We start from the raw sequence: 22,662 nt of genomic DNA, 5'->3' as shown, positions 1-22,662 counted from the left end.
TATCTTTGTGTCTCCACCAAGTGTGAAACATTCACATGAAATGATGTACTGTGAACATGAATATATTATGTACTTGATATTTACAGATGGCTTAGCTGTGAATATAGTTAAAATGATACTGTGCAATTTTGCACAAGGGATCAACTCCCAAAATTTAATTGCTCTACGTTAAACGTAATTGGAGAGGCATTTTTGAAAAATTCAAAGGGGCACTGTTAAACCATTTGTTACAATTCTTCACAAGATTGCAAAATTATTGAAATTTACGCCAAGCCACATAGATGTTCAAATATTGGTTTTCAAGCATGTTAAGGACTCAAATTCTGCAGCCACTAGTTGGCGTTGCAGACTCCCACCAAGTACGGGAAGTTTGGCGCACCTATCTTGCATATCTGCTAAGTTATGGCTGTTTAAAATGTGTGGCGAGACAAAATGGCTTTTCCTGTTCCCAATATGGGGCACCATGGCTAATGGGTAATATTTCAATGCATTTGTGTTCAAGCCGAGGTATCGCTCATGCATGCCATATATGAAATGGATTGCATGTTCTATCAGGAAATTATTGGTCATTAACTGAATTTGGCGTGTTGCCCAAAAAATGGCCGACTTTGGTACCCCAATCAGGTCAGGCCCATGAATGAAAACTCACCATTTTCATAAGTTAAGACCTCATATGTCTCCTGAACAGACTGACCAATTTTGAAGACAATCCAACTAGCCCCAGAGGCACCAAGGCCTCAAATTCTGCTGCCACTAGTTGGCGCTACAGAGTTGATGCAGATGACCACTACAGGACTCTTCAGGGTAAGACGCTGACCAAGCATGGCAAGTTTTGCGCAGATATCTTATATATCTGTCAAGTTATGACTGTTCAAAACTTGTGAGACAAAATGGCTACAATCATTATCACTTTCCTGTTTGTACCCCACCGCTTCAACGAAACCTAAATATTTTTCATCAGACACCTGAACACATGGCTTAAAGTTCCCCTGATACAGTTTTGAGGGCAATAGATTTTTTTCCCCTTAGAGGAGTAACCCGTCCCGTAAAAAAGGGCATTTCCTGTTCCCACTAGGAGGCGTTAGGCCTAATGGGTAATATTTCAATGCACCCGTGTTAAGGGTGGGATCCCGCACATACATGCCAGATATGAAAAAGATTGAAAGTTGTGTCAAGGAGCTATTAGTCATTTTGCCGAAAAAATGGCCAACTTTGGCACCACGCCCAGGTCAAACCCATGAATGAAAACGCACCAATTTGAAAATTTTAGATCTCCTATGTCTCCTGAATAGTCTCACCAAATTTGAAGATGATCCAACAAACTCCTTCTGTGACAAGGTCTCAAATGTGCACCCTGTTAATTGATAAAAATTTCACACTTGATCCAAAATACCTGATTTCCTGTTGGGTTTGGAATATGGGTTCAAGAGACTTTTTGGAGCAGTTTTGCACAAGGTATCGACTCCCCAAATTTCATTGCTCTACGTTAAAAAAACCTAATAGGAAACGCCTTTTTGAAAAATTCAAGGGGTCGCCACTGACCCATTTTGTTACATTTTTTTGTAATATTGCAAGATTATCGAAATCCACGCAAAGTCGCATGTATGTGCAAAATTTGGTGAGTTTTCGTGCATGTTCAGGCCTCCAAATGTAAACTATACTACAAATGGATAAAAATTTCACATTTGATCCAAAATACCCAATTTTCTGTTGGATTTGGAAAATGGTTGCAAGAGACTTTTTGGAACAGTTTTGCAATAGGTATGGACTCCCCAAACTTCATTGCTCGATGTTGAAAAAACCCAATAGGAAAGGCCTTTTTTAAAACTCCTTTCTGTCGCCACTAGTTGGCACTGTAGAGTTGATGCAAATGACCCTTACAAGACCCTTCAGGGTATGACTCTCAACAAGCACAGGAAGTTTGGCGCAGATATGTTGTATATCTGCAAAGTTATGACAGTTCAAAGTTTTTTGCGAGGCAAATTGTTGACGGTCATTTTCACTTTCCTGTTTGGACCCCTCCGCTTCAACGAAACCTCAATATTTTTCATCAAACACCTGAACACAGGTCTTAAGGCTCCTCTGATGCAGGTTTGAGCTCAACAGATTTTTTTCCCTTGGAGGGGGAACCTGTCTCGTAAAAAAAGGCATTTCCTGTTCTCACTAGGGGGCGCTAGGCCTAATGGGTAATATTTCAATGCACTCGTGTTAAGGGTGGGATACCGCACATACATGGCAGGTATGAAAAAGATTGAAAGTTGTGTCAAGGAATTATTAGTCATTTACTGAATTCGGTGTTTTCCTTTAAATGGCGAATAAAGGGTCGTCACGGCAACAGACAGAGACACGTGGACATGGGCCGTAAATAAGTATTTTAATAGGTGTTGAAACTACAATGACCAACCTGAAAAGAACTGGACATGTATTGGAAAAACGAGTGACTTTCTATTGCCACTAGTTGGCGCTGTAGGGTTGATGCAAATGACCCCTACAAGGCCCTTCAGGGTATGACTCTCAACAAGCACGGGAAGTTTGGCGCAGATATGTTGTATATCTGCCGAGTTATGACTGTTCAAAGTTTTTGGAGAGAAAAATTGTTGACAGTCATTTTCACTTTCCTGTTTGGACCCCTCCGCTTCAAAGAAACTTCAATATTTTTCATCAGGCACCTGAAGACAGGTCTTAAGGCTTCCCTTATGCAGCTTTGAGGTAGATTGATTTTTTCCCTTTAGAGGAGGAGTGTGTCCCGTAAAAAAAGGGCATTTCCTGTTCCCACTAGGAGGCACGAAGCACAAATGGTAAATTTTCAATCCAGTCCTGCTCAGGCTGGTATACCTCACACACATGCCAGATTTAAAATAGATTGAACGTTGTATGAGGGAGTTATCAGTCATTTTCCGAATTCGGTGTTTTGGCGAAAAAATGGCCGACTTTGGCACCCCGCCCAGGTCAGGCCCGTGAATGAAAACACACCATTTTGATAATTTAAGATTTCATATGCCTCATGAACAGTCTCGCCAATTTTGAGAATGATCAAACTAATTCCCTAGGTGCCAATGTGTAAAATGTGCACACTGTAAATCGATAAAAATTTCACATTCAATCCAAAATACCCGATTTCCTGTTGGGTTTGGAATATGCATGCAAGAGACTTTTTGGAGCAGTTTTGTACAAGGTATCGACTCTCCAAATTTCATCCCTCTACGTTGAAAAAACCTAAATGGAGAGGCCTTTTTGAAAATTTCAAGGGGGCGCCACTGAGCCATTTTGTTACATGTTTTCGTAACGTTGCAAGATTATTGAACGTTATGCAAAGCCACATGTATGTCCAAATTTTTGTGAGTTTTCGTTTATGTTCAAGCCTCCAAATGTAAACTCCTACTGTGAACCGATAAAAATTTCACATTCGATCCAAAATACCCGATTTCCTGTTGGATTTGGAATACGGGTGCAAGAGACTTTTTGGAGCAGTTTTGCACAAGGTATCGACTCCCCAAATTTCATCACTCTCTGTTAAAAAAACCTAATAGGAAACGCCTTTTTGAAAAATTCAAGGGGGCGCCACTGAGGCATTTTGCTACATTTTTTCGTAACATTGCAAGATTATCGAACGTTATCTAAAGCCGCATGTATGTGCAAATTTTTACGAGTTTTTGTGCATATTCAAGCCTCCAAATGTAAACTCCTACTGTGAACCCATGAAAATTTCACATTCGATCCAAAATACCTGATTTCCTGTTGGATTTGGAATATGGGTGCAAGAGACTTTTTGGAGCAGTTTTGCATAAGGTATCTACTCCCCAAATTTCCTTGCTCTATGTTGAAAAAACCCAATAGGAAAGGCCTTTTTTAAAACTTCTTTCTGTCGCCACTAGTTGGCACTGTAGAGTTGATGCAAATGACCCCTACAAGAACCTTCAGGGTATGACTCTCAACAAACACGGGAAGTTTGGCGCAGATATGTTGTATATCTGCCGAGTTATGACTGTTCAAAGTTTTTTGCGTGACAAATTGTTGACGTTCATTTTCACTTTCCTGTTTAGACCCCTCCGCCTCAACGAAACCTCAATATTTTTCATCAGGCACCTGAACACAGGTCTTAAGGCTCCCCTGATACAGGTTTGAGGTCAACAGATTTTTTTCCCTTGGAGGAGGAACCTGTCTCGTAAAAAAAGGCATTTCCTGTTCTCACTAGGGGGCGCTAGACCTAATGGGTAATATTTCAATGCACTCATGTTAAGGGTGGGATACCACACATACATGCCAAATATGAAAAAGATTGAACGTTGTGTCAAGGAACTATAAGTCATTTACTGAATTTGTCATTTTGCCGAAAAAATGGTCGACTTTGGCACCACGCCCAGGTCAGACCCGTGAATGAAAACGCACCATTTTCAAAACTTAAGATTTCATATGTCTCCTGAACAGTCTCACCAATTTTGAAGATGATCTAACTAACTCCCTCGGCGAAAAGGTCTCAAATGTGCACCCTGTAAATCGATAAAAATTTCATATTTGATCCAAAATAACCGATTTCCTGTTGGGTTTGGAATATGCGTGTAAATGCTCTTTTGGAGCGGTTTTGGACAAGGTATAGACCCCCCAAATTTCATTGCTCTACGCTGACAGACCCTAATGTTATAGGCCAATTTTAAAATTTCAAGGGGGCGCCACTGAGCCATTTTGTTATATTTTTTTGCAACGTTGCAAAATTATCAAAATTTACAATTTTCCGGACGTATGTGCAAATTTTGGTGACTTTTCGTGCATGTTCAGGCCTCCAAATTGGCCGTTTTCATTTGCCCTGAAAAAAAAAAAAAAAATAAAAAATAAAAAAAAAAATAATCCTTTGCAAAACAATAGGGCCTTCGCACGTCTAGTGCTCGGGCCCTAATAATAATAATAATAATAATAATAACTAGGCCTGCAAGCAGGACTGAACGGGCCCTCGCAATCTAGCGCAACTCGGACGTCACGCAACTCGGACTGTGTGCAGGTCAGGGTGGTGGCAGATCCTCCTCTCTAATCATCTCATTAGAACCTAACATGCTCGAAAGTCGCCTATTTACATTCCCACACCCAAGAGATAAAAACCCCTATTGGAGAGAGTACTACAAAAAAGGAGCCACTACTGAGCTGTGCAGCCAAGCCCTTATTCAAAACCAAAATTAATCTTCTAACTCGGCCAATTCGACCAAGTGTGCCAACTATTGTGGCTCTATAAGCTCCCTGAGTCTCTGAAAAAAAATATTTCCTTTAAATGGCGAACAAAGGGTCAACACGGCAACAGACAGAGACACGTGGACATGGGCCGTAAAAAAGTATTTTAATAGGTCTTGAAACTACAATGACCAACATGAAAAGAACTGGACATGTTTTGGAAAAACGAGTGACTTTCTATCGCCACTAGTTGGCGCTGTAGGGTTGATGCAAATGACCCCTACAAGGCCCTTCAGGGTATGACTCTCAACAAGCACGGGAAGTTTGGCGCAGATATCTTGTATATCTGCCGAGTTATGACTGTTCAAAGTTTTTGGAGAGAAAAATTGTTGACAGTCATTTTCACTTTCCTGTTTGGACCCCTCCGCTTCAACGAAACTTCAATATTTTTCATCAGGCACCTGAAGACAGGTCTTAAGGTTTCCCTTATGCAGGTTTGAGGTAGATTGATTTTTTCCCTTTAGAGGAGGAGTGGGTCCCGTAAAAAAGGGCATTTCCTGTTCCCACTAGGAGGCGCCAGGCACAAATGGTAAATTTTCAATCCAGTCCTGCTCAGGCTGGTATACCTCACACACATGCCAGATTTAAAATAGATTGAACGTTGTATGAGGGAGTTATCAGTCATTTTCCGAATTCGGTGTTTTGGCGAAAAAATGGAAGAATTTGGCACCCCGCCCAGGTCAGGCCCGTGAATGAAAACACACCATTTTTATAACTTAAGATTTCATATGCCTCATAAACAGTCTCACCAATTTTGAGAATGATCAAACTAATTCCCTAGGTGCCAAGGTGTAAAATGTGCACACTGTAAATCGATAAAAAGTTCACATTCAATCCAAAATACCCGATTTCCTGTAGGATTTGGAATGTGTGTGCAAGAGACTTTTTGGAGCAGTTTTGCACAAAGTTTTGACTCTCCAAATTTCATCACTCTATGTTAGAAAAACCTAAATGGAGAGGCCTTTTTGAAAATTTCAAGGGGGCGCCACTGAGCCATTTTGTTAAATTGTTTCGTAACGTTGCAAGATTATCGAACGTTATCCAAAGCCGCATGTATGTGCAAATTTTGGTGAGTTTTTATGCATATTCAAGCCTCCAAATGTAAACTCTTACTGTGAACCCATGAAAATTTCACATTCGATCCAAAATACCCGATTTCCTGTTGGATTTGGAATATGGGTGCAAGAGACTTTTTGGAGCAGTTTTGCATAAGGTATCTACTCCCCAAATTTCCTTGCTCTATGTTGAAAAAACCCAATAGGAAAGGCCTTTTTTAAAACTTCTTTCTGTCGCCACTAGTTGGCACTGTAGAGTTGATGCAAATGACCCCTACAAGAACCTTCAGGGTATGACTCTCAACAAACACGGAAAGTTTGGCGCAGATATGTTGCATATCTGCCGAGTTATGACTGTTCAAAATTTTTGGCGAGACAAATTGTTGACAGTCATTTTCACTTCCAGTTTGGACCTCTCCGCTTCAACGAAACCTCAATATTTTTCATCAGGGACCTGAACACATGTCTTGAGGCTCCCCTGAAACAGGTTTGAGGTCAATAGATTTTTTTCCCTTGGAGGAGGAGCCTGTCTCGTAAAGAAGGCCATTTCCTGTTCCCACTAGGGGGCGCCAGGCCTAATGGGTAATATGTCAATGCAGTCGTGTTCAGGCTGGGATATCTCATATACATGCTAGAAATGAAAAAGATTGAACGTTGTATCACGGAGTTTTTAATCATTTTCTGAATTTGGTATTTTGCCCAAAAATGGCCGACTTTGGGACCACGCCCAGGTCAGACCCTTGAGTGAAAACTCCCCATTTTGAAAACTTAAGATCTCATATGTCTCCTGAATAGTCTGACCAATTTTGAAGACTATCCAACTATTTTCTTCAGCGACAAGGTCTCAAATGTAAATCGATAAAATTTCACATTTGATCCAAAATTTCCGGCTTCCTGTTGGGTTTGGAATATGGGTGCAAGAGACTTTTTGGAGCAGTTTTGCACAATGTATCGACTTGCCAAATTTCATCGTTCTACGTTGAAAAAACCTAATAGGAAAGGCCTTTTTGAAAATTTCAAGGGGGCGCCACTGAGCCATTTTGTTAAATTTTTTTGTAGATTATCAAAATTTACGCAAAGTTGCATGTATGTGCAAATTTTGGTGAGTTTTCGTGCATGTTCAGGCCTCCAAATGTAAACTCAAACTGTGAACCGATAAAAATTTCACATTTGATCCAAAATATCCGATTTCCTGTTGGATTTGGAATATGGGTGCAAGAGGCTTTTTTGAACAGTTAGGCATAAGGTATCTACTCCCCAAATTTCATTGCTCTACGTTGAAAACCTGAGAGGAGAGGCCTTTTTGAAAATTTTAAGGGTCAAGGGGGCGCCACTGAGCCATTTTTTGACATTTTTTCAAAACGACACAAGATTATCGAAATTTACGCAAAGCCGCACGTTTGTGCAAATTTTGGTGACTTTTCGTGCATGTTCAGGCCTCCAAATTGGCCATTTTCATTTGCCCTGAAAAAAGAAGAATAATAATAACTAGGCCTGCAAGCAGGACTGAACGGGCCCTCGCAATCTAGCGCAACTCGGACGTCACGCAACTCGGACTGTGTGCAGGTCAGGGTGTTGGCAGATGCTCCTCTCTAATCATCTCATTAGAACATAACATGCTCGAAAGTCGCCTATTTACATTCCCACACCCAAGAGATAAAAACCCCTATTGGAGAGAGTACTACAAAAAAGGAGCCACTACTGAGCTGTGCAGCCAAGCCCTTATTCAAAACCAAAATTAATCTTCTAACTGGGCCAATTCGACGAAGTGTGCCAAATATTGTGGCTATATAAGCTGCCTGAGTCTTTGAAAAAAAATATTTCCTTTAAATGGCGAATAAAGGGTCGTCACGGCAACAGACAGAGACACGTGGACATGGGCTGTAAATAAGTATTACAATAGGTCTTCAAATTACAATGACCAACCTGAAAAGAACTGGACATGTATTGGAAAAACGAGTGACTTTCTATTGCCACTAGTTGGCGCTGTAGGGTTGATGCAAATGATCTCTACAAGGCCCTTCAGGGTATGACTCTCAACAAGCACGGGAAGTTTGGCGCAGATATGTTGTATATCTGCCGAGTTATGACTGTTCAAAGTTTTTGGAGAGAAAAATTGTTGACAGTCATTTTCACTTTCCTGTTTGGACCCCTCCGCTTCAACGAAACTTCAATATTTTTCATCAGGCACCTGAAGACAGGTCTTAAGCCTTCCCTTATGCAGGTTTGAGGTCAACAGATTTTTTTTCCTTGGAGGAGGAACCTGTCTCGTAAAAAAAGGCATTTCCTGTTCTCACTAGGGGGCGCTAGGCCTAATGGGTAATATTTCAATGCACTCGTGTTAAGGGTGGGATGTCGCACATACATGCCAGATATGAAAAAGATGGAACGTTGTGTGAAGGAACTATTAGTCATTTACTGAATTTGTCATTTTGCCGAAAAAATGGCCGACTTTGGCACCCCGCCCAGGTCAGGCCCGTGAATGAAAACACACCATTTTGATAACTTAAGATTTCATATGCCTCATGAACAGTCTCGCCAATTTTGAGAATGATCAAACTAATTCCCTAGGTGCCAAGGTGTAAAATGTGCACACTGTAAATCGATAAAAATTTCACATTCAATCCAAAATACCCGATTTCCTGTTGGGTTTGGAATATGCATGCAAGAGACTTTTTGGAGCAGTTTTGTACAAGGTATCGACTCTCCGAATTTCATCCCTCTACGTTGAAAAAACCTAAATGGAGAGGCCTTTTTGAAAATTTCAAGGGGGCGCCACTGAGCCATTTTGTTACATGTTTTCGTAACGTTGCAAGATTATTGAACGTTATGCAAAGCCACATGTATGTCCAAATTTTTGTGAGTTTTCGTGCATGTTCAAGCCTCCAAATGTAAACTCCTACTGTGAACCGATAAAAATTTCACATTCGATCCAAAATACCCGATTTCCTGTTGGATTTGGAATACGGGTGCAAGAGACTTTTTGGAGCAGTTTTGCACAAGGTATCGACTCCCCAAATTTCATCACTCTCTGTTAAAAAAACCTAATAGGAAACGCCTTTTTGAAAAATTCAAGGGGGCGCCACTGAGGCATTTTGCTACATTTTTTCGTAACATTGCAAGATTATCGAACGTTATCTAAAGCCGCATGTATGTGCAAATTTGTACAAGTTTTTGTGCATATTCAAGCCTCCAAATGTAAACTCCTACTGTGAACCCATGAAAATTTCACATTCGATCCAAAATACCCGATTTCCTGTTGGATTTGGAATATGGGTGCAAGAGACTTTTTGGATCAGTTTTGCATAAGGTATCTACTCCCCAAATTTCCTTGCTCTATGTTGAAAAAACCCAATAGGAAAGGCCTTTTTTAAAACTTCTTTCTGTCGCCACTAGTTGGCACTGTAGAGTTGATGCAAATGACCCCTACAAGAACCTTCAGGGTATGACTCTCAACAAACACGGGAAGTTTGGCGCAGATATGTTGTATATCTGCCGAGTTATGACTGTTCAAAGTTTTTTGCGTGACAAATTGTTGACGTTCATTTTCACTTTCCTGTTTGGACCCCTCCGCCTCAACGAAACCTCAATATTTTTCATCAGGCACCTGAACACAGGTCTTAAGGCTCCCCTGATGCAGGTTTGAGGTCAACAGATTTTTTTCCCTTGGAGGAGGAACCTGTCTCGTAAAAAAAGGCATTTCCTGTTCTCACTAGGGGGCGCTAGACCTAATGGGTAATATTTCAATGCACTCGTGTTAAGGGTGGGATACCACACATACATGCCAAATATGAAAAAGATTGAACGTTGTGTCAAGGAACTATAAGTCATTTACTGAATTTGTCATTTTGCCGAAAAAATGGTCGACTTTGGCACCACGCCCAGGTCAGACCCGTGAATGAAAACGCACCATTTTCAAAACTTAAGATTTCATATGTCTCCTGAACAGTCTCACCAATTTTGAAGATGATCCAACTAACTCCCTCGGCGAAAAGGTCTCAAATGTGCACCCTGTAAATCGATAAAAATTTCATATTTGATCCAAAATAACCGATTTCCTGTTGGGTTTGGAATATGCGTGTAAATGCTTTTTTGGAGCGGTTTTGGACAAGGTATAGACCCCCCAAATTTCATTGCTCTACGCTGACAGACCCTAATGTTATAGGCCAATTTTAAAATTTCAAGGGGGCGCCACTGAGCCATTTTGTTATATTTTTTTGCAACGTTGCAAAATTATCGAAATTTACAATTTTCCGGACGTATGTGCAAATTTTGGTGACTTTTCGTGCATGTTCAGGCCTCCAAATTGGCCGTTTTCATTTGCCCTGAAAAAAAAAAAAATAAATAAAAATAAAAAAAAAAATAATCCTTTGCAAAACAATAGGGCCTTCGCACGCTTAGTGCTCGGGCCCTAATAACTAGGCCTGCAAGCAGGACTGAACGGGCCCTCGCAATCTAGCGCAACTCGGACGTCACGCAACTCGGACTGTGTGCAGGTCAGGGTGGTGGCAGATCCTCCTCTCTAATCATCTCATTAGAACCTAACAAGCTCGAAAGTCGCCTCTTTACATTCACACACCTAACAGGTAAAAAAAAACCGATTGGAGAGAGTACTACAAAAAAGGAGGTACTACTGAGCTGTGCAGCCAAGCCCTTATTAAAAACCAAAATTAATCTTCTAACTGGGCCAATTCGACCAAGTGTGCCAAATATTGTGGCTCTATAAGCTGCCTGAGTCTCTGAAAAAAAATATTTCCTTTCAATGGCGAATAAAGGGTCGTCACGGCAACAGACAGAGACACGTGGACATGGGCCGTAAATAAGTATTTTAATAGGTCTTGAAACTACAATGACCAACCTGAAAAGAACTGGACATGTGTTGGAAAAACGAGTGACTTTCTATTGCCACTAGTTGGCGCTGTAGGGTTGATGCAAATGACCCCTACAAGAACCTTCAGGGTATGACTCTCAACAAGCACGGGAAGTTTGGCGCAGATATCTTGTATATCTGCCGAGTTATGACTGTTCAAAGTTTTTGGAGAGAAAAATTGTTGACAGTCATTTTCACTTTCCTGTTTGGACCCCTCCGCTTCAACGAAACTTCAATATTTTTCATCAGGCACCTGAAGACAGGTCTTAAGGCTTCCCTTAAGCATGTTTGAGGTAGATTGATTTTTTTCCCTTTAGAGGAGGAGTGTGTCCCGTAAAAAAGGGCATTTCCTGTTCCCACTAGGAGGCGCCAGGCACAAATGGTAAATTTTCAATCCAGTCCTGCTCAGGCTGGTATACCTCACACACATGCCAGATTTAAAATAGATTGAACGTTGTATGAGGGTGTTATCAGTCATTTTCCGAATTCGGTGTTTTGGCGAAAAAATGGAAGAATTTGGCGCCCCGCCCAGGTCAGGCCCGTGAATGAAAACCCACCATTTTTATAACTTAAGATTTCATATGCCTCATGAACAGTCTCACCAATTTTGAGAATGATCAAACTAATTCCCTAGGTGCCAAGGTGTAAAATGTGCACACTGTAAATCGATAAAAAGTTCACATTCAATCCAAAATACCCGATTTCCTGTAGGATTTGGAATGTGTGTGCAAGAGACTTTTTGGAGCAGTTTTGCACAAAGTTTTGACTCTCCAAATTTCATCACTCTATGTTAGAAAAACCTAAATGGAGAGGCCTTTTTGAAAATTTCAAGGGGGCGCCACTGAGCCATTTTGTTAAATTGTTTCGTAACGTTGCAAGATTATCGAACGTTATCCAAAGCCGCATGTATGTGCAAATTTTGGTGAGTTTTTATGCATATTCAAGCCTCCAAATGTAAACTCTTACTGTGAACCCATGAAAATTTCACATTCGATCCAAAATACCCGATTTCCTGTTGGATTTGGAATATGGGTGCAAGAGACTTTTTGGAGCAGTTTTGCATAAGGTATCTACTCCCCAAATTTCCTTGCTCTATGTTGAAAAAACCCAATAGGAAAGGCCTTTTTTAAAACTTCTTTCTGTCGCCACTAGTTGGCACTGTAGAGTTGATGCAAATGACCCCTACAAGAACCTTCAGGGTATGACTCTCAACAAACACGGAAAGTTTGGCGCAGATATGTTGCATATCTGCCGAGTTATGACTGTTCAAAATTTTTGGCGAGACAAATTGTTGACGGTCATTTTCACTTCCAGTTTGGACCTCTCCGCTTCAACGAAACCTCAATATTTTTCATCAGGGACCTGAACACATGTCTTGAGGCTCCCCTGAAACAGGTTTGAGGTCAATAGATTTTTTTCCCTTGGAGGAGGATCCTCTCTCGTAAAGAATGCCATTTCCTGTTCCCACTAGGGGGCGCCAGGCCTAATGAGTAATATTTCAATGCAGTCGTGTTCAGGCTGGGATATCTCATATACATGCTAGAAATGAAAAAGATTGAACGTTGTATCACGGAGTTTTTAATCATTTTCTGAATTTGGTATTTTGCCTAAAAATGGCCAACTTTGGGACTACGCCCAGGCCAGACCCTTGGATGAATACTCACCATTTTGAAAACTTAAGATCTCATATGTCTCCTGAATAGTCTGACCAATTTTGAAGACGATCCAACTATTTTCTTCAGCGACAAGGTCTCAAATGTAAATCGATAAAATTTCGCATTTGATCCAAAATTTCCGACTTCCTGTTGGATTTGGAATGTAGGTGCAAGAGACTTTTTGGAGCAGTTTTACACAATGTATCGACTCACCAAATTTCATCATTCTACGTTGAAAAAACCTAATAGGACAGGCCTTTTTGAAAATTTCAAGGGGGCGCCACTGAGCCTTTTTGTTAATTTTTTTCAAAGATTATCAAAATTTACGCAAAGTTGAACATATGTGCACAATTTGGTGAGTTTTCGTGCATGTTCAAGCCTCCAAATGTGAACTCAAACTGTGAGCCGAAAAAATTTCAGATTCGATCCAAAATAACCGATTTCCTGTTGGATTTGGAATATGGGTGCAAGAGGCTTTTTTGAGCAGTTAGGCATAAGGTATCTACTCCCCAAATTTCATTGCTCTACGTTGAAAACCTGAGAGGAGAGGCCTTTTTGAAAATTTTAAGGGTTAAGGGGGCGCCACTGAGCCATTTTTTGACATTTTTTCAAAACGACGCAAGATTATCGAAATATACGCGAATCTGCACGTATGTGCAAATTTTGGTGACTTTTCGTGCATGTTCAGGCCTCCAAATTGGCCATTTTCATTTGCCATGAAAAAAGAAGAATAATAATAACTAGGCCTGCAAGCAGGACTGAACGGGCCCTCGCAATCTAGCGCAACTCGGACGTCACGCAACTCGGACTGTGTGCAGGTCAGGGTGGTGGCAGATCCTCCTCTCTAATCATCTCATTAGAACCTAACATGCTCGAAAGTCGCCTATTTACATTCCCACACCCAAGAGATAAAAACCCCTATTGGAGAGAGTACTACAAAAAAGGAGCCACTACTGAGCTGTGCAGCCAAGCCCTTATTCAAAACCAAAATTAATCTTCTAACTTGGCCAATTCGACCAAGTGTGCCAAATATTGTGGCTCTATAAGCTGCCTGAGTCTCTGAAAAAAAATATTTCCTTTAAATGGCGAACAAAGGGTCGTCACGGCAACAGACAGTGACACGTGGACATGGGCCGTAAAAAAGAATTTTAATAGGTCTTGAAACTACAATGACCAACATGAAAAGAACTGGACATGTTTTGGAAAAACGAGTGACTTCCTATCGCCACTAGTTGGCGCTGTAGGGTTGATGCAAATGACCCCTACAAGTTCCTTCAGGGTATGACTCTCAACAAGCACGGGAAGTTTGGCGCAGATATGTTCTATATCTGCCGAGTTATGATTGTTCAAAGTTTTTGGAGAGAAAAATTGTTGACAGTCATTTTCACTTTCCTGTTTGGACCCCTCCGCTTCAACGAAACTTCAATATTTTTCATCAGGCACCTGAAGACAGGTCTTAAGGCTTCCCTTATGCAGGTTTGAGGTAGATTGGTTTTTTCCCTTTAGAGGAGGAGTGTGTCCCGTAAAAAAGGGCATTTCCTGTTTCCACTAGGAGGCGCCAGGCACAAATGGTAAATTTTCAATCCAGTCCTGCTCAGGCTGGTATACCTCACACACATGCCAGATTTAAAATAGATTTAACATTGTATGAGGGTGTTATCAGTCATTTTCCGAATTCGGTGTTTTGGCGAAAAAATGGAAGAATTTGGCGCCCCGCCCAGGTCAGGCCCGTGAATGAAAACACACCATTTTTATAACTTAAGATTTCATATGCCTCATGAACAGTCTCGACAATTTTGAGAATGATCAAACTAATTCCCTAGGTGCCAAGGTGTAAAATGTGCACACAGTAAATCGATAAAAAGTTCACATTCAATCCAAAATACCCGATTTCCTGTAGGATTTGGAATGTGTGTGCAAGAGACTTTTTGGAGCAGTTTTGCACAAAGTTTTGACTCTCCAAATTTCATCACTCTATATTGGAAAAACCTAAATGGAGAGGCCTTTTTGAAAATTTCAAGGGGGCGCCACTGAGCCATTTTGTTAAAATTTTTCGTAACGTTGCAAGATTATCGAACGTTATTCAAAGCCGCATGTATGTGCAAATTTTGGTGAGTTTTTATGCATATTCAAGCCTCCAAATGTAAACTCTTACTGTGAACCCATGAAAATTTCACATTCGACCCAAAATACCCGATTTCCTGTTGGATTTGGAATATGGGTGCAAGAGACTTTTTGGAGCAGTTTTGCATAAGGCATGTACTCCCCAAATTTCCTTGCTCTATGTTGAAAAAACCCAATAGGAAAGGCCTTTTTTAAAACTTCTTTCTGTCGCCACTAGTTGGCACTGTAGAGTTGATGCAAATGACCCCTACAAGAACCTTCAGGGTATGACTCTCAACAAACACGGAAAGTTTGGCGCAGATATGTTGCATATCTGCCGAGTTATGACTGTTCAAAATTTTTGGCGAGACAAATTGTTGACGGTCATTTTCACTTCCAGTTTGGACCTCTCCGCTTCAACGAAACCTCAATATTTTTCATCAGGGACCTGAACACATGTCTTGAGGCTCCCCTGAAACAGGTTTGAGGTCAATAGATTTTTTTCCCTTGGAGGAGGAGCCTGTCTCGTAAAGAAGGCCATTTCCTGTTCCCACTAGGGGGCGCCAGGCCTAATGGGTAATATTTCAATGCAGTCGTGTTCAGGCTGGGATATCTCATATACATGCTAGAAATGAAAAAGATTGAACGTCGTATCACAGAGTTTTTAATCATTTTCTGAATTTGGTATTTTGCCCAAAAATGGCCGACTTTGGGACCACGCCCAGGTCAGACCCTTGAGTGAAAACTCACCATTTTGAAAACTTAAGATCTCATATGTCTCCTGAATAGTCTGACCAATTTTGAAGACGATCCAACTATTTTCTTCAGCGACAAGGTCTCAAATGTAAATCGATAAAATTTCACATTTGATCCAAAATTTCCGGCTTCCTGTTGGGTTTGGAATATGGGTGCAAGAGACTTTTTGGAGCAGTTTTACACAATGTATCGACTCGCCAAATTTCATCGTTCTACGTTGAAAAAACCTAATAGGAAAGGCCTTTTTGAAAATTTCAAGGGGGCGCCACTGAGCCATTTTGTTAAATTTTTTTGTAGATTATCAAAATTTACGCAAAGTTGCATGTATGTGCAAATTTTGGTGAGTTTTCGTGCATGTTCAGGCCTCCAAATGTAAACTCCAACTGTGAACCGATAAAAATTTCACATTTGATCCAAAATATCCGATTTCCTGTTGGATTTGGAATATGGGTGCAAGAGGCTTTTTTGAACAGTTAGGCATAAGGTATCTACTCCCCAAATTTCATTGCTCTACGTTGAAAACCTGAGAGGAGAGGCCTTTTTGAAAATTTTAAGGGTCAAGGGGGCGCCACTGAGCCATTTTTTGACATTTTTTCAAAACGACACAAGATTATCGAAATTTACGCAAAGCCGCACGTTTGTGCAAATTTTGGTGACTTTTCGTGCATATTCAGGCCTCCAAATTGGCCATTTTCATTTGCCCTGAAAAAAGAAGAATAATAATAATAATAATAATAATAATAATAATAATAATAATCCTTTGCAAAACAATAGGGCCTTCGCACGCTTAGTGCTCGGGCCCTAATAATCCTTTGCATTACAATAGGGCCTTCGCACGCCTAGTGCTCGGGCCCTAATAATAATAATAATAATAATAATAATAATAATCCTTTGCAAAACAATAGGGCCTTCGCACGCTTAGTGCTCGGGCCCTAATAATCCTTTGCAAAACAATAGGGCCTTCGCACGCTTAGTGCTCGGGCCCTAACTAGGCCTGCAAGCAGGACTGAACGGGCCCTCGCAATCTAGCGCAACTCGGACGTCACGCAACTCGGACTGTGTGCAGGTCAGGGTGGTGGCAGATCCTCCTCTCTAATCATCTCATTAGAACCTAACATGCTCGAAAGTCGCCTATTTACATTCCCACACCCAAGAGATAAAAACCCCTATTGGAGAGAGTACTACAAAAAAGGAGCCACTACTGAGCTGTGCAGCCAAACCCTTATTCAAAACCTAAATTAATCTTCTAACTGGGCCAATTCGACCAAGTGTGCCAACTATTGTGGCTCTATAAGCTCCCTGAGTCTCTGAAAAAAAATATTTCCTTTAAATGGCGAACAAAGGGTCGTCACGGCAACAGACAGAGACACGTGGACATGGGCCGTAAAAAAGTATTTTAATAGGTCTTGAAACTACAATGACCAACATGAAAAGAACTGGACATGTTTTGGAAAAACGAGTGACTTTATATCGCCACTAGTTGGCGCTGTAGGGTTGATGCAAATGACCCCTACAAGGCCCTTCAGGGTATGACTCTCAACAAGCACGGGAAGTTTGGCGCAGATATCTTGTATATCTGCCGAGTTATGACTGTTCAAAGTTTTTGGAGAGAAAAATTGTTGATAGTCATTTTCACTTTCCTGTTTGGACCCCTCCGCTTCAACGAAACTTCAATATTTTTCATCAGGCACCTGAAGACAGGTCTTAAGGTTTCCCTTATGCAGGTTTGAGGTAGATTGATTTTTTCCCTTTAGAGGAGGAGTGTGTCCCGTAAAAAAGGGCATTTCCTGTTCCCACTAGGAGGCGCCAGGCACAAATGGTAAATTTTCAATCCAGTCCTGCTCAGGCTGGTATACCTCACACACATGCCAGATTTAAAATAGATTGAACGTTGTATGAGGGAGTTATCAGTCATTTTCCGAATTCGGTGTTTTGGCGAAAAAATGGAAGAATTTGGCGCCCCGCCCAGGTCAGGCCCGTGAATGAAAACACACCATTTTTATAACTTAAGATTTCATATGCCTCATGAACAGTCTCACCAATTTTGAGAATGATCAAACTAATTCCCTAGGTGCCAAGGTGTAAAATGTGCACACTGTAAATCGATAAAAAGTTCACATTCAATCCAAAATACCCGATTTCCTGTAGGATTTGGAATGTGTGTGCAAGAGACTTTTTGGAGCAGTTTTGCACAAAGTTTTGACTCTCCAAATTTCATCACTCTATGTTAGAAAAACCTAAATGGAGAGGCCTTTTTGAAAATTTCAAGGGGGCGCCACTGAGCCATTTTGTTAAATTGTTTCGTAACGTTGCAAGATTATCGAACGTTATCCAAAGCCGCATGTATGTGCAAATTTTGGTGAGTTTTTATGCATATTCAAGCCTCCAAATGTAAACTCTTACTGTGAACCCATGAAAATTTCACATTCGACCCAAAATACCCGATTTCCTGTTGGATTTGGAATATGGGTGCAAGAGACTTTTTGGAGCAGTTTTGCATAAGGTATCTACTCCCCAAATTTCCTTGCTCTATGTTGAAAAAACCCAATAGGAAAGGCCTTTTTTAAAACTTCTTTCTGTCGCCACTAGTTGGCACTGTAGAGTTGATGCAAATGACCCCTACAAGAACCTTCAGGGTATGACTCTCAACAAACACGGAAAGTTTGGCGCAGATATGTTGCATATCTGCCGAGTTATGACTGTTCAAAAGTTTTGGCGAGACAAATTGTTGACGGTCATTTTCACTTCCAGTTTGGACCTCTCCGCTTCAACGAAACCTCAATATTTTTCATCAGGGACCTGAACACATGTCTTGAGGCTCCCCTGAAACAGGTTTGAGGTCAATAGATTTTTTTCCCTTGGAGGAGGAGCCTGTCTCGTAAAGAAGGCCATTTCCTGTTCCCACTAGGGGGCGCCAGGCCTAATGGGTAATATTTCAATGCAGTCGTGTTCAGGCTGGGATATCTCATATACATGCTAGAAATGAAAAAGATTGAACGTTGTATCACGGAGTTTTTAATCATTTTCTGAATTTGGTATTTTGCCCAAAAATGGCCGACTTTGGGACCACGCCCAGGTCAGACCCTTGAGTGAAAACTCACCATTTTGAAAACTTAAGATCTCATATGTCTCCTGAATAGTCTGACCAATTTTGAAGACGATCCAACTATTTTCTTCAGCGACAAGGTCTCAAATGTAAATCGATAAAATTTCACATTTGATCCAAAATTTCTGGCTTCCAGTTGGGTTTGGAATATGGGTGCAAGAGACTTTTTGGAGCAGTTTTGCACAATGTATCGACTCGCCAAATTTCATCGTTCTACGTTGAAAAAACCTAATAGGAAAGGCCTTTTTGAAAATTTCAAGGGGGCGCCACTGAGCCATTTTGTTAAATTTTTTTGTAGATTATCAAAATTTACGCAAAGTTGCATGTATGTGCAAATTTTGGTGAGTTTTCGTGCATGTTCAGGCCTCCAAATGTAAACTCAAACTGTGAACCGATAAAAATTTCACATTTGATCCAAAATATCCGATTTCCTGTTGGATTTGGAATATGGGTGCAAGAGGCTTTTTTGAACAGTTAGGCATAAGGTATCTACTCCCCAAATTTCATTGCTCTATGTTGAAAACCTGAGAGGAGAGGCCTTTTTGAAAATTTTAAGGGTCAAGGGGGCGCCACTGAGCCATTTTTTGACATTTTTTCAAAACGACACAAGATTATCGAAATTTACGCAAAGCCGCACGTTTGTGCAAATTTTGGTGACTTTTCGTGCATGTTCAGGCCTCCAAATTGGCCATTTTCATTTGCCCTGAAAAAAGAATAATAATAATAATAATAATAATAATAATAATCCTTTGCAAAACAATAGGGCCTTCGCACGCTTAGTGCTCGGGCCCTAACTAGGCCTGCAAGCAGGACTGAACGGGCCCTCGCAATCTAGCGCAACTCGGACGTCACGCAACTCGGACTGTGTGCAGGTCAGGGTGTTGGCAGATGCTCCTCTCTAATCATCTCATTAGAACATAACATGCTCGAAAGTCGCCTATTTACATTCCCACACCCAAGAGATAAAAACCCCTATTGGAGAGAGTACTACAAAAAAGGAGCCACTACTGAGCTGTGCAGCCAAGCCCTTATTCAAAACCAAAATTAATCTTCTAACTGGGCCAATTCGACGAAGTGTGCCAAATATTGTGGCTATATAAGCTGCCTGAGTCTTTGAAAAAAAATATTTCCTTTAAATGGCGAATAAAGGGTCGTCACGGCAACAGACAGAGACACGTGGACATGGGCTGTAAATAAGTATTACAATAGGTCTTCAAATTACAATGACCAACCTGAAAAGAACTGGACATGTATTGGAAAAACGAGTGACTTTCTATTGCCACTAGTTGGCGCTGTAGGGTTGATGCAAATGATCTCTACAAGGCCCTTCAGGGTATGACTCTCAACAAGCACGGGAAGTTTGGCGCAGATATGTTGTATATCTGCCGAGTTATGACTGTTCAAAGTTTTTGGAGAGAAAAATTGTTGACAGTCATTTTCACTTTCCTGTTTGGACCCCTCCGCTTCAACGAAACTTCAATATTTTTCATCAGGCACCTGAAGACAGGTCTTAAGCCTTCCCTTATGCAGGTTTGAGGTCAACAGATTTTTTTTCCTTGGAGGAGGAACCTGTCTCGTAAAAAAAGGCATTTCCTGTTCTCACTAGGGGGCGCTAGGCCTAATGGGTAATATTTCAATGCACTCGTGTTAAGGGTGGGATGTCGCACATACATGCCAGATATGAAAAAGATGGAACGTTGTGTGAAGGAACTATTAGTCATTTACTGAATTTGTCATTTTGCCGAAAAAATGGCCGACTTTGGCACCCCGCCCAGGTCAGGCCCGTGAATGAAAACACACCATTTTGATAACTTAAGATTTCATATGCCTCATGAACAGTCTCGCCAATTTTGAGAATGATCAAACTAATTCCCTAGGTGCCAAGGTGTAAAATGTGCACACTGTAAATCGATAAAAATTTCACATTCAATCCAAAATACCCGATTTCCTGTTGGGTTTGGAATATGCATGCAAGAGACTTTTTGGAGCAGTTTTGTACAAGGTATCGACTCTCCGAATTTCATCCCTCTACGTTGAAAAAACCTAAATGGAGAGGCCTTTTTGAATTTCAAGGGGGCGCCACTGAGCCATTTTGTTACATGTTTTCGTAACGTTGCAAGATTATTGAACGTTATGCAAAGCCACATGTATGTCCAAATTTTTGTGAGTTTTCGTGCATGTTCAAGCCTCCAAATGTAAACTCCTACTGTGAACCGATAAAAATTTCACATTCGATCCAAAATACCCGATTTCCTGTTGGATTTGGAATACGGGTGCAAGAGACTTTTTGGAGCAGTTTTGCACAAGGTATCGACTCCCCAAATTTCATCACTCTCTGTTAAAAAAACCTAATAGGAAACGCCTTTTTGAAAAATTCAAGGGGGCGCCACTGAGGCATTTTGCTACATTTTTTCGTAACATTGCAAGATTATCGAACGTTATCTAAAGCCGCATGTATGTGCAAATTTGTACAAGTTTTTGTGCATATTCAAGCCTCCAAATGTAAACTCCTACTGTGAACCCATGAAAATTTCACATTCGATCCAAAATACCCGATTTCCTGTTGGATTTGGAATATGGGTGCAAGAGACTTTTTGGATCAGTTTTGCATAAGGTATCTACTCCCCAAATTTCCTTGCTCTATGTTGAAAAAACCCAATAGGAAAGGCCTTTTTTAAAACTTCTTTCTGTCGCCACTAGTTGGCACTGTAGAGTTGATGCAAATGACCCCTACAAGAACCTTCAGGGTATGACTCTCAACAAACACGGGAAGTTTGGCGCAGATATGTTGTATATCTGCCGAGTTATGACTGTTCAAAGTTTTTTGCGTGACAAATTGTTGACGTTCATTTTCACTTTCCTGTTTGGACCCCTCCGCCTCAACGAAACCTCAATATTTTTCATCAGGCACCTGAACACAGGTCTTAAGGCTCCCCTGATGCAGGTTTGAGGTCAACAGATTTTTTTCCCTTGGAGGAGGAACCTGTCTCGTAAAAAAAGGCATTTCCTGTTCTCACTAGGGGGCGCTAGACCTAATGGGTAATATTTCAATGCACTCGTGTTAAGGGTGGGATACCACACATACATGCCAAATATGAAAAAGATTGAACGTTGTGTCAAGGAACTATAAGTCATTTACTGAATTTGTCATTTTGCCGAAAAAATGGTCGACTTTGGCACCACGCCCAGGTCAGACCCGTGAATGAAAACGCACCATTTTCAAAACTTAAGATTTCATATGTCTCCTGAACAGTCTCACCAATTTTGAAGATGATCCAACTAACTCCCTCGGCGAAAAGGTCTCAAATGTGCACCCTGTAAATCGATAAAAATTTCATATTTGATCCAAAATAACCGATTTCCTGTTGGGTTTGGAATATGCGTGTAAATGCTTTTTTGGAGCGGTTTTGGACAAGGTATAGACCCCCCAAATTTCATTGCTCTACGCTGACAGACCCTAATGTTATAGGCCAATTTTAAAATTTCAAGGGGGCGCCACTGAGCCATTTTGTTATATTTTTTGCAACGTTGCAAAATTATCGAAATTTACAATTTTCCGGACGTATGTGCAAATTTTGGTGACTTTTCGTGCATGTTCAGGCCTCCAAATTGGCCGTTTTCATTTGCCCTGAAAAAAAAAAATAAAATAAAAAATAAAAAAAAAAATAATCCTTTGCAAAACAATAGGGCCTTCGCACGCTTAGTGCTCGGGCCCTAACTAGGCCTGCAAGCAGGACTGAACGGGCCCTCGCAATCTAGCGCAACTCGGACTGTGTGCAGGTCAGGGTGGTGGCAGATCCTCCTCTCTAATCATCTCATTAGAACCTAACATGCGCGAAAGTTGCCTCTTTACATTCACACACCTAAGAGATAAAAACCCCTATTGGACAGAGGACT

At 40.9% G+C, this 22,662-nt stretch overlaps 1 protein-coding gene across 1 annotated transcript in view; it reads right to left on the bottom strand.

Moving 5' to 3' along the window:
- The window catches only part of lrrtm4l1 (leucine rich repeat transmembrane neuronal 4 like 1), a 264,599-nt gene that overhangs the window by 215,196 nt on the left and 26,741 nt on the right, over positions 1 to 22,662 (bottom strand). The window lies entirely within an intron of this gene.

The sequence above is a fragment of the Corythoichthys intestinalis genome, chromosome 17, assembly GCF_030265065.1.
Source record: "Corythoichthys intestinalis isolate RoL2023-P3 chromosome 17, ASM3026506v1, whole genome shotgun sequence".
Taxonomy (NCBI): domain Eukaryota; kingdom Metazoa; phylum Chordata; class Actinopteri; order Syngnathiformes; family Syngnathidae; genus Corythoichthys; species Corythoichthys intestinalis.
Note: the sequence above shows the minus strand (reverse complement) of the source record. Positions and strands in the feature narration are given on the sequence as shown.